General features: G+C 43.4%; 1 protein-coding gene across 3 annotated transcripts in view; it reads right to left on the minus strand.

The window, feature by feature from the left end:
• LOC121552202 (CD2-associated protein) overlaps positions 1-13908 on the minus strand; it is a 74711-nt gene that overhangs the window by 14425 nt on the left and 46378 nt on the right. The gene's annotated exons all lie outside the window — the stretch shown is intronic.

The following is a 13908-nucleotide window of genomic DNA, read 5'->3' on the forward strand; positions in this document are numbered from 1 at the left end:
ACAAATTATTAATATGCATAGAGGCCGATAAGATACGCAAAGCAGGAATAAGTGTAATTCTTTTAATTTGAAAAAGGTAAAACAGCAAGGTGTTTCCTTTAGCTAACTGAGCCCTAGAGAGGAGGGGAGTGTCACGGTGTCCCTGAGGTCATCCTTTGAAAGGGGTTCACGCCACGGCGAAGGAAAGCTTTTCAGCCACCCTGAGGACCGCCAGTGACATCACTTCTGTACCGTACAGTGAATGTGTGTAAGTGCAACACTTCACGTTAATGCCAAGGCGCCTTGGTGCATGAAATGGTCAAATGTGCAAGAAGCCCAGAGGTGAGCCAAAAACAGACACATGCTAAAAAGGGCCTGTCACAATGGATTGCCTGGAAGAAACAACATGCAGTAGCCGTCCGCTCACTGTCACATTGTTGCTCCATTTACCCTGATGATGTCATAATGCTACATGCAAATGGTACATGACTCTCAACATCCGTTAAATCTTCCAATATCAGACTAAAACCTTGGAGCTACAATAGATATAAAAGCAAAGTGAACTTTGAAGATGAAACCAAAATAAAACTTCCACGCATTAAACTCATTAAAAAGCAAAACATTTAGGCTAAATGTATATTTCTGTTAATTACCAGACACTTTTATTCAGATTTACTAAGAAAATATATTTAAAAATAAAGATGCAAATCTGAAAATGATATTCAAAACCTAGCCCAAAGTACAGGACATTTAAATTAGAAGTTAATTGTTAAATATATACTAAGCAAAAATAAATGCAACATGCAACAATTTCAAAGATTTTACTGAGTTACAGTTCATATAAGGAAATCAATCAATTGAAATAAATTCATTATGCCCTAATCTATGGATTTCACATGACTGGGAATACAGAAATGCATCTGTTGGTCACAGATACTGTAGGGGCAAGGAACTGAAAACCAGGCAGTATCTGGTGTGAACACCATTTGCTTCCTGCAGCGCGACACATCTCCATCACAGAGTTGATCAGGCTGTTGATTGTGGCCTGTGGAATGTTGTCCCACTGCTCTTCAATGGCTGTGCGAAGTTGCTGGATATTGGCGGGAACTGGAACACGCTGTCGTACACGTCGATCCAGAGCATCCCAAAGATGCTCAATGGGTGACATGTCTGGTGAGTGTACAGGCCATGGAAGAACTGGGACATTTTCAGCTTCCAGGAATTGTGTACAGATCCTTGCGACATTGGGCCGTGCATTATCATGCTGAAACATGAGGTGATGGTGGCAGATGAATGGCACAACAATGGGCCTCAGGATTTCGTCACGGTATCTCTGTGCATTCAAATTGCCATCAATAAAATGCAATTGTGTTCGTTGTCCGTAGCTTATGCCTGCCAATACCTTAACCCCACCGCCACCATGGGGCACTCTGCTGTTGTGTGACAAAACTGCACATTTTAGAGTGGCCTTTTTATTGTCCCCAGCACAAGGTGCACGTGTGTAATGATCATGCTGTTTAATCAGTTTCTTGATATGCCACACCTGTCAGGTGGATGGATTATCTTGGCAAAGAAGAAATGCTCACTAAGAGGGACGTAAACAAATTTGTGCACAAAGTTTGAGAGAAATTAACTTTTTGCACATGGAACATTTTTGGGATATTTTATTTCAGCTCATGAAACACGGGACCAAAACGTTACATGTTGCGTTTATATTTTTGTTCATTGTAAATTAGGCCTATGGTTTTCCGGACTCACATAATCTGCTGAAGGCACGGCGGTCCAACATTATCAAGCCTGTCTGGAGGTTGAGAGACATCAGCAAACAAAAGCTGATAGTTCCAGAGTAAATTAATTGATAGCACCTTAACCCCCTGAGCTATGAAATGTTCCTATTGATGGGTACTTACACACTGCATGAGTGATTATAACATAAAGTACTCAAATACAAGTTACATAAAATAAAATTGTATTTGTCACATGCTTCGTAAACAACGGGTGTAGACTAACAGTGAAATGCTTACTTCCCAACTATGCAGAGAGAGAAAAATTGATTTTTTTTTTGAAAAATATAACCACAAGGAATAAATACACAATAAGTAACGATAACTTGGCTATATACACGGGGTACCAGTACTGAGTCGATGTGCAGGGGTACGAGGTAATTGAGGTAGATATGTACATTATAGGTAGGGATAAAGTGACTAGGCAACAGGATAGATAATAAACAGGGTATGCGATGAGTCAAAAGAGCTGGAGTCAGAACATTTTTAGGGCCTTACTCTGACACCGGCTGGTATAGAGGTCCTGGATGGCAGGGAGCTCGGCCCCAGTGATGTACTGAGCGGTACACACTACCCTCTGTAGCGCCTTGCGGTCGGATGCCAAGCAGATACCAAGCGGTGATGCAGCCAGTCAAGATGCTCTCAATGGTGAAGCTGTAGAACTTTTTGAGGATGAGAGGGCCCATGCAAAATCTTTTGGGCCTCTTGAGGGCTGTGTTGGTGTGTGTGGACCATGATAATTCCTTAGTGATGTTGACACCGAGGAACTTGAAGCTCTCGATCTGCTCGATCACAGCCCCGTCGATGTGGATTGGGGCATACTCTGTTTCCTGTAGTCCACGATCAGCTCCTTTGTCTTGCTCATGTTGAGGGAGAGGTTGTTGTTCTGGCACCACACTACCAGGTCTCTGACCTCCTCCCTGTAGGTTGTCTCATTGTCGTCAGTGATCAGGCCTACCACCGTCGTGTTTTCGGCACACTTAATTATGGTGTTGGAGTCGTGCGCGGCCACGCAGTCGAAGGTGAACAGGGAGTACAGGAGGGGACTAAACACACACCCGAGGGGCCCCCGTGTTGAGGATCAGCGTTGCAGATGTGTTGTTGCCTTACCTCACCACATGGGGGCGGCCCATCAGGAAGTCCAGGATCCAGTTGCAGAGGGAGGTTAATCCCAGGGTCCTTAGCTTAGTGATGAGCTTGGAGGGCACAATGGTGTTGAACGCTGAGTGGTAGTCAATGAACAGTATTCTCACGTAGGTGTTCCTTTTGTCCAGGTGGGAAAGGGCAGTGTGGAGTGCAATAGAGATTGCGTCATCTGTGGATCTGTTGGGGTGGTATGCGAATTGGAGTGGGTCCAGGGTATCTGGGATGATGGTGTTGATGTGAGCCATGAACAGCCTTTCAAAGCATTTAATGGTTACAGATGAGAATGCTACGGGGCGATAGTCATTTAGACAGGTTATTTGGGCGTTCTTGGGCACATGGACTATCGTGGTCGGCTTGAAACATAGGTATTACAGACTGGGTCAGGGAGAAGTTGAAAATGTCAGTGAAGACACTTGCCAGCTGGTCAGCGCATGCTCTGAGTACACGACCTGGTAATCCGTCTAGCCCTGTGGCCTTGTGAATGTTGGGAATGTTAGGCCTTGTGAATGTTTGAATGTTAGGCCTTGTGAATGTTAGGGCTGACTAGTCCTTGGGCATTGTCCTTTGTGCTTTCCTTGTGTTCCTGGGCCATTTGCCATGCAGCTCCAGGTGACAGAGAGCACATACAGTGGTGGTAAATAGACAGCTATGAAAAATATAGATGAAAACTCTCTTGGTAATGTAGTAGAAGAATGAGAGAAGGTGATACTAGCGCCTACTGACTGGCTGGCGCCTAGGCCCAGTGTGATGACTCAATCACGATTTATGGCATTGTTTAAGGACAGTGGTCAAACACACCTTATCTGTGGCAATCTCGATGAAGAGACATTCTCACGGAAGTCAAGGAGTCACTGACGCCAGGAGAGGTGTGATGACTGATGAAAACTTTAAATTGGCAAAATGAATGTTACTGTGTGAATTAAACTGCCATGTTTGGATTGTTTCAAGAGTTCATAAAGAGCTATGAATTTTGATATGTTTCATGGTACTGTAAGTGCTATGGATTTATTTACATTTACGTCATTTAGCAGACGCTCTTATCCAGAGCGACTTACAGTTAGTGAGTGCATACATTATTTTTATTTTTTTCATACTGGCCCCCCGTGGGAAACGAACCCACAACCCTGGCGTTGCAAACGCCATGCTCTACCAACTGCGCTACATCCCTGCCGGCCATTCCCTCCCCTACCCTGGACGACGCTGGGCCAATTGTGCGCCGCCCCATGGGTCTCGCGGTCACGGACAGAGCCTGGATTTATTGTTACAGAGAAACTGTGTTATTTTGTTCATCGGACGGCGGATCATTCAAAGAGGAGCGATACAGGGGTGTGCTCTTACTGCATCAGACAGTGTTGAGGTGTGGTGATTAGATAAGGGAATGCATGTAAAGTTTTATGCCTTTTGTTTTAATGTTTTGGGCCATGCAAAGTGATGTTAATTAGACGATGGGGGATAGTGGAATTTGGTGCTATTGGAAGACTAAAGCTGGGTTGATCATGGAGTCATTGGTAAACCGATCTCCTGATGTACGTTTGTATGTCATAGTGGTGAATGTTCTATGTTGTATTATTTTTATCGTGAAGATTTCTGGTATGTACAATTGATCAGTCTATAATTTTAATGGTAGGTTTATTTGAACAGTGAGAGACAGAATAACAACAAAAAAATCCAGAAAAACACATGTCAAAAATGTTATAAAATTGATTTGTATTTTAAATGAGGGAAATAAGTATTTGACCCCCTGTCGATCAGAAAGATATCTGGCTCCCAGGTGTCTTTTATACAGGTAACGAGCTGAGATTAGGAGCACACTCTTAAAGGGAGTGCTCCTAATCTCAGCTTGTTACCTGTATAAAAGACACCTGTCCACAGAAGCAATCAATCCATCAGATTCCAAACTCTCCACCATGGCCAAGACCAAAGAGCTCTCCAAGGATGTCAGGGACAAGATTGTAGACCTACACAAGGCTGGAATGGGCTACAAGACCATCGCCAAGCAGCTTGGTGAGAAGGTGACAACAGTTGGTGCGGTTATTCGCAAATGGAAGAAACACAAAATAACTGTCAATCTCCCTCGGCCTGGGGCTCCATATGCAAGATCTTTTATTTTTTATTTCACCTTTATTTAACCAGGTAAGCCAGTTGAGAACAAGTTCTCATTTACAACTGCGACCTGGCCAAGATAAAGCAAAGCAGTGCGATTAAAAACAACAACAGAGTTACATATGGGATAAAACAAAACATAAAGTCAAAAATACAACAGAAAATATATATACACAGTGTGTACATCCCTCTTGAGATGTGTGCAAACCTGGTGGCCAACTACAAGAAACGTCTGACCTCTGATTGCCAACAAGGGTTTTGCCACCAAGTACTAAGTCATGTTTTGCAGAGGGGTCAAATACTTATTTCCCTCATTAAAATGCAAATCAATTTATAACATTTTTGACATGCGTTTTTCTTGATTTTTTTGTTGTTATTCTGTCTCTCACTGTTCAAATAAACCTACCATTAAAATTATAGACTGATCATGTCTTTGTCAGTGGGAAAACGTACAAAATATATATATATATATATATATATATCTCAATAATTGAATGCTAAGACATCGACTGCAAGATATTAGTCAGAGCAAAAACCAAGCCATGAGATCGAAGGAATTGTCCGTAGAGCTCCAAGACAGGATTGTGTCGAGGCACAGATCTGGGGAAGGGTACCAATACATTTCTGCAGCATTGAATGTCCCCAAGAACACAGTGGCCTCCACCATTCTTAAATGGAAGAAGTTTGGAACCACCAAGACAAACTGAACAATCGGGGGAGAAGTGCCTTGGTCAGGGAGGTGACCAAGAACCCAATGTTACTCTGACAGAGCTCTAGAGTTCCTCTGTGGAGATGGGAGAACCTTCCAGAAGGTCAACCATCTCTGCAGCACTCCACCAATCAGGCCTTTATGGTAGAGTGGCCAGATGGAAGCCACTCCTCAGTAAAAGGCACAGCCCGCTTGAATTTGCCAAAAGGCACCTAAAGACTCTCAGACCATGAGAAACAAGATTCTCTGGTCTGAAGAAAGCAAGATTGAACTCTTTGGCCTGAATGCCAAGCGTCTCGTCTGGAGGAAACCTTTCAGCGGCAGGGACTGGGAGACTAGTCAGGATCGAGGGAAAGATAAACGGAGCAAAGTACAGAGAGATCCTTGATAAAAACCTGCTCCAGAGTGCTCAGGACCTCAGACTGGGAAAAAGTTTCACCTTCCAACAGGACAACGAACCTAAGCACACAGCCAAGACAACGCAGGAGTGGCTTCGGGACAAATCTCTGAATGTCCTTGAGTGGCCCAGCCAGAGCCCGGACTTGAACACGATCGGACATCATCCAACCTGAAAGCGCTTGAGAGGATCTGCAGAGAATAATGGGAGAAACTCCCCAAATACAGGTGTGCCAAGCTTGTAGCGTCATACCCAAGAAGACTCGAGGATGTAATTGCTGCCAAAAGGTTTTTTTTTTTTTTTTTGACCTTTATTTAACCAGGTAAGCCAGTTGAGAACAAGTTCTCATTTACAACTGCGACCTGGCGAAGATAAAGCAAAGAAGTGCGATAAAAACAACAGAGTTACATATGGAATAAACAAAACGTACAGTCAAAAACACAATAGAAAATCTATATACAGTGTGTGCAAATGTAGTAAGTTATGGAGGTAAGGCAATAAATAGGCCATAGTGCAAAATGATTACAAATTAGTATTAACACTGGAGTGATAGATGTGCAGAAGATGATGTGCAAATAGAGATACTGGGGTTCAAATTAGCAAAATAAATAACAATATGGGGATGAGGTAGTTGGGTGGGCTAATTACAGATGGGCTGTGTACAGGTGCAGTGATCGGTAAGCTGCTCTGACAACTGATGCTTAAAGTTAGTGAGGGAGATAAGTGTCTCCAGCTTCAGAGATTTTTGCAGTTCGTTCCAGTCATTTGCAGCAGAGAACTGGAAGGAATGGCGGCCAAAGGAGGTGTTGGCTTTGGGGATGACCAATGAGATATACCTGCTGGAAAACTATGGGTGGGTGTTGGACCAATGATCTAAGATAAGGCGGGGATTTGCCTAGAAGCGATTTATAGATGACCTGGAGCCAGTGAGTTTGGCGATGAATATGTAGTGAGGGCCAGCCAACGAGAGCGTACAGGTCACAATGGTGGGTAGAATATGGGGCTTTGGTGACAAAACGGATGGCACTGTGATAGACTACATCCAATTTGCTGAGTAGAGTGTTGGAAGCTATTTTATAAATGACATCGCCAAAGTCAAGGATCGGTAGGATAGTCAGTTTTACGAGGGCATGTTAAGCAGCATGAGTGAAGGAGGCTTTGTTGCGAAATAGGAAGCCGATTCTAGATCTAACTTTTGATTGGAGATGCTTCATGTGAGTCTGGAAGGAGAGTTTACGGTCTAACCAGACACCTACAGTTGAAGTCGGAAGTTTACATACACCTTAGGCAAATACATTTAAACTCAGTTTTTCACAATTCCTGACATTTAATCCTAGTACAAATTCCCTGTCTTAGGTCAGTTAGGATCACCACTTTATTATAAGAATGTGAAATGTCAGAATAATAGAGAGAATTATTAATTTCAGCTTTTATTTCTTTCATCACATTCCCAGTGGGTCAGAAGTTTACATACACTCAATTAGTATTTGGTAGCATTGCCTTTAAATTGTTTAACTTGGATCAAACGTTTCGGGTAGCCTTCCACAAGCTTCCCACAATAAGTTGGGTGAATTTTGGCCCGTTCCACATGACAGAGCTGGTGTAACTGAGTCAGGTTTGTAGGCCTCCTTGCTCGCACACGCTTTTTCAGTTCTGCCCACACATTTTCTATAGATTGAGGTCAGGGCTTTGTGATGGCCACTCCAATACATTTACATTTACATTTGAGTCATTTAGCAGACGCTCTTATCCAGAGCGACTTACAGGAGCAATTAGGGTTAAGTGCCTTGCTCAAGGGCACATCGACAGATTTTTCACCTAGTCGGCTCGGGGATTAGAACCAGCGACCTTTCGGTTACTGGCAAAACGCTCTTAACCACTAAGCTACCTACCGCCCCCAATACCTTGACTTTGTTGTCCTTAAGCCATTTTGCCTCAACTTTGGAAGTATGCTTGGGGTCATTGTCCATTTGGAAGACCCATTTGTGACCACGCTTTAACTTCCTGACTGATGTCTTGAGTTGTTTCTTCAATATATCCACATCATTTTCCTTCCTCATGATGCCATCTATTTTGTGAAGTGCACCAGTCCCTCCTGCAGCAAAGCACCTCCACAGCATGATGCTGCCACCCCCGTGCTTCACGGCTGGGTAGGTGTTCTTCAGCTTGCAAGCTACCCCCTTTTTCCTCCAAACATAACGAAGGTCATTATGGCCAAACAGTTCTATTTTTGTTTCATCAGACCAGAAAGGTACGATCTTTGTCCCCATGTGCAGTTGCAAACCATAGTCTGGCTTTTTTATGGCGGTTTTGGAGCAGTGCCTTCTTCCTTGCTGAGCGGCCTTTCAGGTTATGTCGATATAGGACTCGTTTTATGGTCCTGTGTAGCTCAGTTGGTAGAGCATGGCGCTTGCAACGCCAGGGTTGTGGGTTCGATTCCCACGGGGGGCCAGTATGAAAAATGTATGCACTCAAAGTCGCTCTGGATAAGAGCGTCTGCTAAATGACAAATGTTTTACTGTGGATATAGATACTTTTGTACCTGTTTCCACCAGCATCTTCACAAGGTCCTTTGCTGTTGTTCTGGGATTGATTTGCGCTTTTCGCACCAAAGTACGTTCATCTCTAGAATACAGAACGCGTCTCCTTCCTGAGCGGTATGACGGCTGCGTGGTCCCATGGTGTTTACACTTGCATACTATTGTTTGTACCGACGAACGTTGTACCTTCAGGCGTTTGGAAATTGCTCCCAAGGATGAACCAGACTTGTGGCGGTCTACAATTTTGTGGCTGATTTCTTTTGATGTTCCCATGATGTCAAGCATGGGAAAGTTGCAGCGGAGGGTGCAGAGGTGGTGGCCGGGGTAGGGGTAGCCAGGTGGAAAGCATGGCCAGCCGTAGCAAATGCTTATTGAAGTGTATGTGGGGAGGGACAAAGGAGCTCTCTGAGGCTGGTTGAGCGGGACTGGGGGGTCTACAGTGAAATTGTATAATAAGAACTAACCCAAACAGCAATAGGCTAGGCATATTGACATGGGAGAGAGGCATAACGCAATCACAGGTGTTATTCGAGAGGGCTAAGACAATAACTGGTAATGGCCACGAAAGTTTGGGCTGAGGCTAAACAGATCAACAGGATGGGGTACCGTGTAAAGGAACAGTCCAGCAGGCATTAGCTGTGTAGCTGAGTGATCATAAAGTCCAGTGAACAGCATAAGTAAGTCCGGGAGCAGTTTGTAGGCTGCTACAGCACAGGCGAGCAGGGGGTACGGCTGTTGATTGCACATGCTAGCAGGCCGGGGCTAGCAGATGGATCTTTGTGGTTGTCGCAATGGGAAGCCTGTTGAAACCACATCAGACGATTACGTCGGCAGACCAGTCGTGATGGATCGGCGGGGCTCCATGTCGACACTAGGAGGTCCCGTCCGGTTGACAGAGAGGTAGATAGCCAGGAGATGGGCCTGGCTCGAGGCTAGCTCAAGGCTAACTGGTACGTCGGGACAGTGGTGATTAGCCAACAACAGCCATTCGGTTGCAGCTAGCTAGTTGCGATGGTCCAGTGTTAAGGTCCAGTGATTCAGTGATTCCGGCAGAAAATCCGATATGCTCTGGGTCGATAGCACGCTGTGTAGACTGGCAAATAATTGTCCAGGTTAGAGCTGGCTGGTAGCTAGTGCAGGTCACGGACAGTGGTGATGACCGCTAACGGTGGCTAATAGCAAGTAGCTAGTTAGCTGGCTACGTTCAGCCGTAGGTTATTGATAAAAATAAAGAAATAATATAATCCGTATATTTAGTTAAAGGATGGAAAGTGAGAGAGAGAAATATATGGAAAAAAAAAGACAAAAAAACAGGCTATTTACACGAGGACACAACAGAATACACGACCGCACTACTATGCCATTTTGGATATCGATGCTTCAACAAAGCAAAGTACTGAGTAAAGGGTCTGAATACTTATGTAAATGTAATGTGTATTTATTTTGTAATATCAATTAGCTAAATGTCTTTTAAAAACAGTTTTTGCTTTGTCATTATGGGGTATTGTGTGTAGATTGATGAGGGAAAAAAAACGATTTAATCAATTTTAGAATAAGGCTGTAACCTATCAAAATGTGGAAAAAGTCAAGGGGTCTGAATAATTTACGAAGACACCGTAGATCCACCTCCTTGTTTCGTCCTGTGTAGCTCAGTTGGTAGAGCATGGCGCTTGCAACGCCAGGGTTGTGGGTTCGATTCCCACGGGGGGCCAGTATGTAAAAAAAAAAATTATGCACTCACTAAGTCGCTCTGGATAAGAGCGCTTAATGACTAAAATGTAAGTGACTAATTACAGTGGCAACTTAATCACAGTGTTTACAGCGCAACAAACACTTCGTCCTACATTACGTCTGACAACTGATAGTAAACAGCCTCTCCAGCCTTCTTACGCAAATGAGTGTTCCCCTTCGTATCCTCTCTCTCAAATCATAGATTAGGCCCAGTCGAGTTGACATATTTGATTAGTACTCTGGAAGAAGAGTGTGTTAGTTGTAAACATGAACATACCAGAGAAGATACGTTGGTCAGGAAGCTGATTGCCTGTTGATAAAACATGCTGAAAAAGCAGCACATTGCTGTAGAGCAACACTGTCTCAGTGCACAATGCACATCAAAAGGACAGACAATGGGCTGCAGCTGACTGTTCTGAAACCACCAAGGATTATGGCTGGGCGATATGGCCTAAAAATCATATAACATAATTTTTTCAAACTTATGGGAGATTCAAGATACAGTGGGGGAAAAAGTATTTAGTCAGCCACCAATTGTGCAAGTTCTCGCACTTAAAAAGATGAGAGGCCTGTAATTTTCATCATAGGTACACGTCAACTATGACAGACAAAATGAGAATACATTTTTTTTTCAGGAAAATCACATTGTAGGATTTTTAATGAATTTATTTGCAAATTATGGTGGAAAATAAGTATTTGGTCAATAACAAAAGTTTCTCAATACTTTGTTATATACCCTTTGTTGGCAATGACACAGGTCAAACGTTTTCTGTAAGTCTTCACAAGGTTTTCACACACTGTTGCTTGTATTTTGGCCCATTCCTCCATGCAGATCTCCTCTAGAGCAGTGATGTTTTGGGGCTGTCGCTGGGCAACACAGACTTTCAACTCCCTCCAAAGATTTTCTATGGGGTTGAGATCTGGAGACTGGCTAGGCCACTCCAGGACCTTGAAATGCTTCTTACGAAGCCACTCCTTCGTTGCCCGGGTGGTGTGTTTGGGATCATTGTCATGCTGAAAGACCCAGCCACGTTTCATCTTCAATGCCCTTGCTGATGGAAGGAGGTTTTCACTCAAAATCTCACGATACATGGCCCCATTCATTCTTTCCTTTACGGATCAGTCGTCCTGGTCCCTTTGCAGAAAAAACAGCCCCAAAGCATGATGTTTCCACCCCCATGCTTCACAGTAGGTATGGTGTTCTTTGGATGCAACTCAGCATTCTTTGTCCTCCAAACACGACGAGTTGAGTTTTTACCAAAAAGTTCTATTTTGGTTTCATCTGACCATCTGACATTCTCCCAATCCTCTTCTGGATCATCCAAATGCACTCTAGCAAACTTCAGACGGGCCTGGACATGTACTGGCTTAAGCAGTGGGACACGTCTGGCACTGCAGGATTTGAGTCCCTGGCGGTGTAGTGTGTTACTGATGGTAGGCTTTGTTACTTTGGTCCCAGCTCTCTGCAGGTCATTCACCCCGTGTGGTTCTGGGATTTTTGCTCACCGTTCTTGTGATCATTTTGACCCCACGGGGTGAGATCTTGCGTGGAGCCCCAGATCGAGGGAGATTATCAGTGGTCTTGTATGTCTTCCATTTCCTAATAATTGCTCCCACAGTTGATTTCTTCAAACCAAGCTGCTTACCTATTGCAGACTCAGTCTTCCCAGCCTGGTGCAGGTCTACAATTTTGTTTCTGGTGTCCTTTGACAGCTCTTTGGTCTTGGTCATAGTGGAGTTTGGAGTGTGACTGTTTGAGGTTGTGGACAGGTGTCTTTTATACTGATAACAAGTTCAAACAGGTGCCATTAATACAGGTAACGAGTGGAGGACAGAGGAGCCTCTTAAAGAAGAAGTTACAGGTCTATGAGAGCCAGAAATCTTGCTTGTTTGTAGGTGACCAAATACTTATTTTCCACCATAATTTGCAAATAAATTCATAACAAATCCTACAATGTGATTTTCTGGAGAAAAAAAATCTCAATTTGTCTGTCATAGTTGACGTGTACCTATGATGAAAATTACAGGCCTCTCATCTTTTTAAGTGGGAGAACTTGCACAATTGGTGGCTGACTAAATACTTTTTTCCCCCACTGTATATATCTAGATATTTTGTATTATTATTACGTTCTCTCTAAACAAGCTCTGTTGCACAATTAAAGGTCAACAAATAAATCATGTTTTGTTACAAATTTAACCAGAACCATGCACAATGCACATCCACTAAATGACCAACTTCTGGTAGCAGGCAATATAGAAAATTAACACAGGTCTCATAAACAATCTCTCAAGCGCAAGCCCACGTGCTAGTGAGTAGCCTATTTTGATCTATTTGCTTGCGAACAAGGTAGAACAGTTGAACTGTTATGAATACACCCTCCTGTCCGTCTCCAAATGTTTGAACAACATAGCCTGTTCACTTTGTTTAGCTGTTGAAATCAAGTGGCCTACCTGGATAAGAAGATGCTTATTTCTCAGAATGAGAACGCGTTGCCAATTCCTTATATACATGTAAATGCGTCTTTATATGGTAATTGCACATTTATAAAACACAGACTAGACAGATAGCAGATTAGTGTGTGGCTAAAATGCTGCTAGCGGTACATGGAACCGCAATGCCCTGCGCGACAGAAACTGAGCATTAATTTTCCACAATCATGTTCATTGATACTCCTGTCATAGTAGGGTCTGCTCTGTTCTAAATTTTGGGAGTTCAGACATAAAAAGGGTATCATTACAAAGGTTAAGTTCTCCTCATTGACAGTAAAATAATGACGGATTATGTTGGACCAAATCTAGATGATCTTTCGTCTTTGTTGTGAGTGGCAGGGGCTTGGTGTCTGTGTGCGAGTGGGAAGGTGTGCAGTGCACACAGCACAGAAGGAGTGAAGGAGACGAGACCAAAAAGACAAAGAATAATTAAAACGGAAAGAAATTGAAACGTCGATTGTTACGATACAGGCATTTGGAACATCGCACTAAAATAAATTGAAATTAATATATCGCCCAGCCCTACCAGGGATGCTCTCTCTCTCTCTCACAAACACACACTTCCAAAGAGATACATAATGTCTCCTATCATAGAATTTCTACAGGATAAATTATTAAACCATCCATATTATATGTGAAGTGGTGGCCAAAGTAATCTCAAATATCTGATTGCACATCTGATTGTCCAATAATTGTGTAAAACCATTTGTTAATAAAGAGAAGGCTGAAGAGGACACAAGTGCTGTGTTTATCCAGGACACATCGCCCAACATGTGAAATGAAAAGATGAGAGGCTGCTCTCCTTTAATCATAGCCTGTGGTAGGATATGCTATGGTTAGGTAGGTAAAGCAAGACTGGTATAGCTGCTGCTTAACTCCCACTGATTAAGTGAGGGGACCAAAAGGACATTAGCATCATAATTTGCCTACACATGGATCAACTGTCAACACAAACACTACAGGGAAGTCGACCCCTACGTTTCTCTGTATCTGTATGACAGGTGTCTGTCTAGAGTCTAGACTCTTGGG

The sequence above is a fragment of the Coregonus clupeaformis genome, chromosome 36 (genome assembly GCF_020615455.1).
Source record: "Coregonus clupeaformis isolate EN_2021a chromosome 36, ASM2061545v1, whole genome shotgun sequence".
Lineage (NCBI taxonomy): Eukaryota > Metazoa > Chordata > Actinopteri > Salmoniformes > Salmonidae > Coregonus > Coregonus clupeaformis.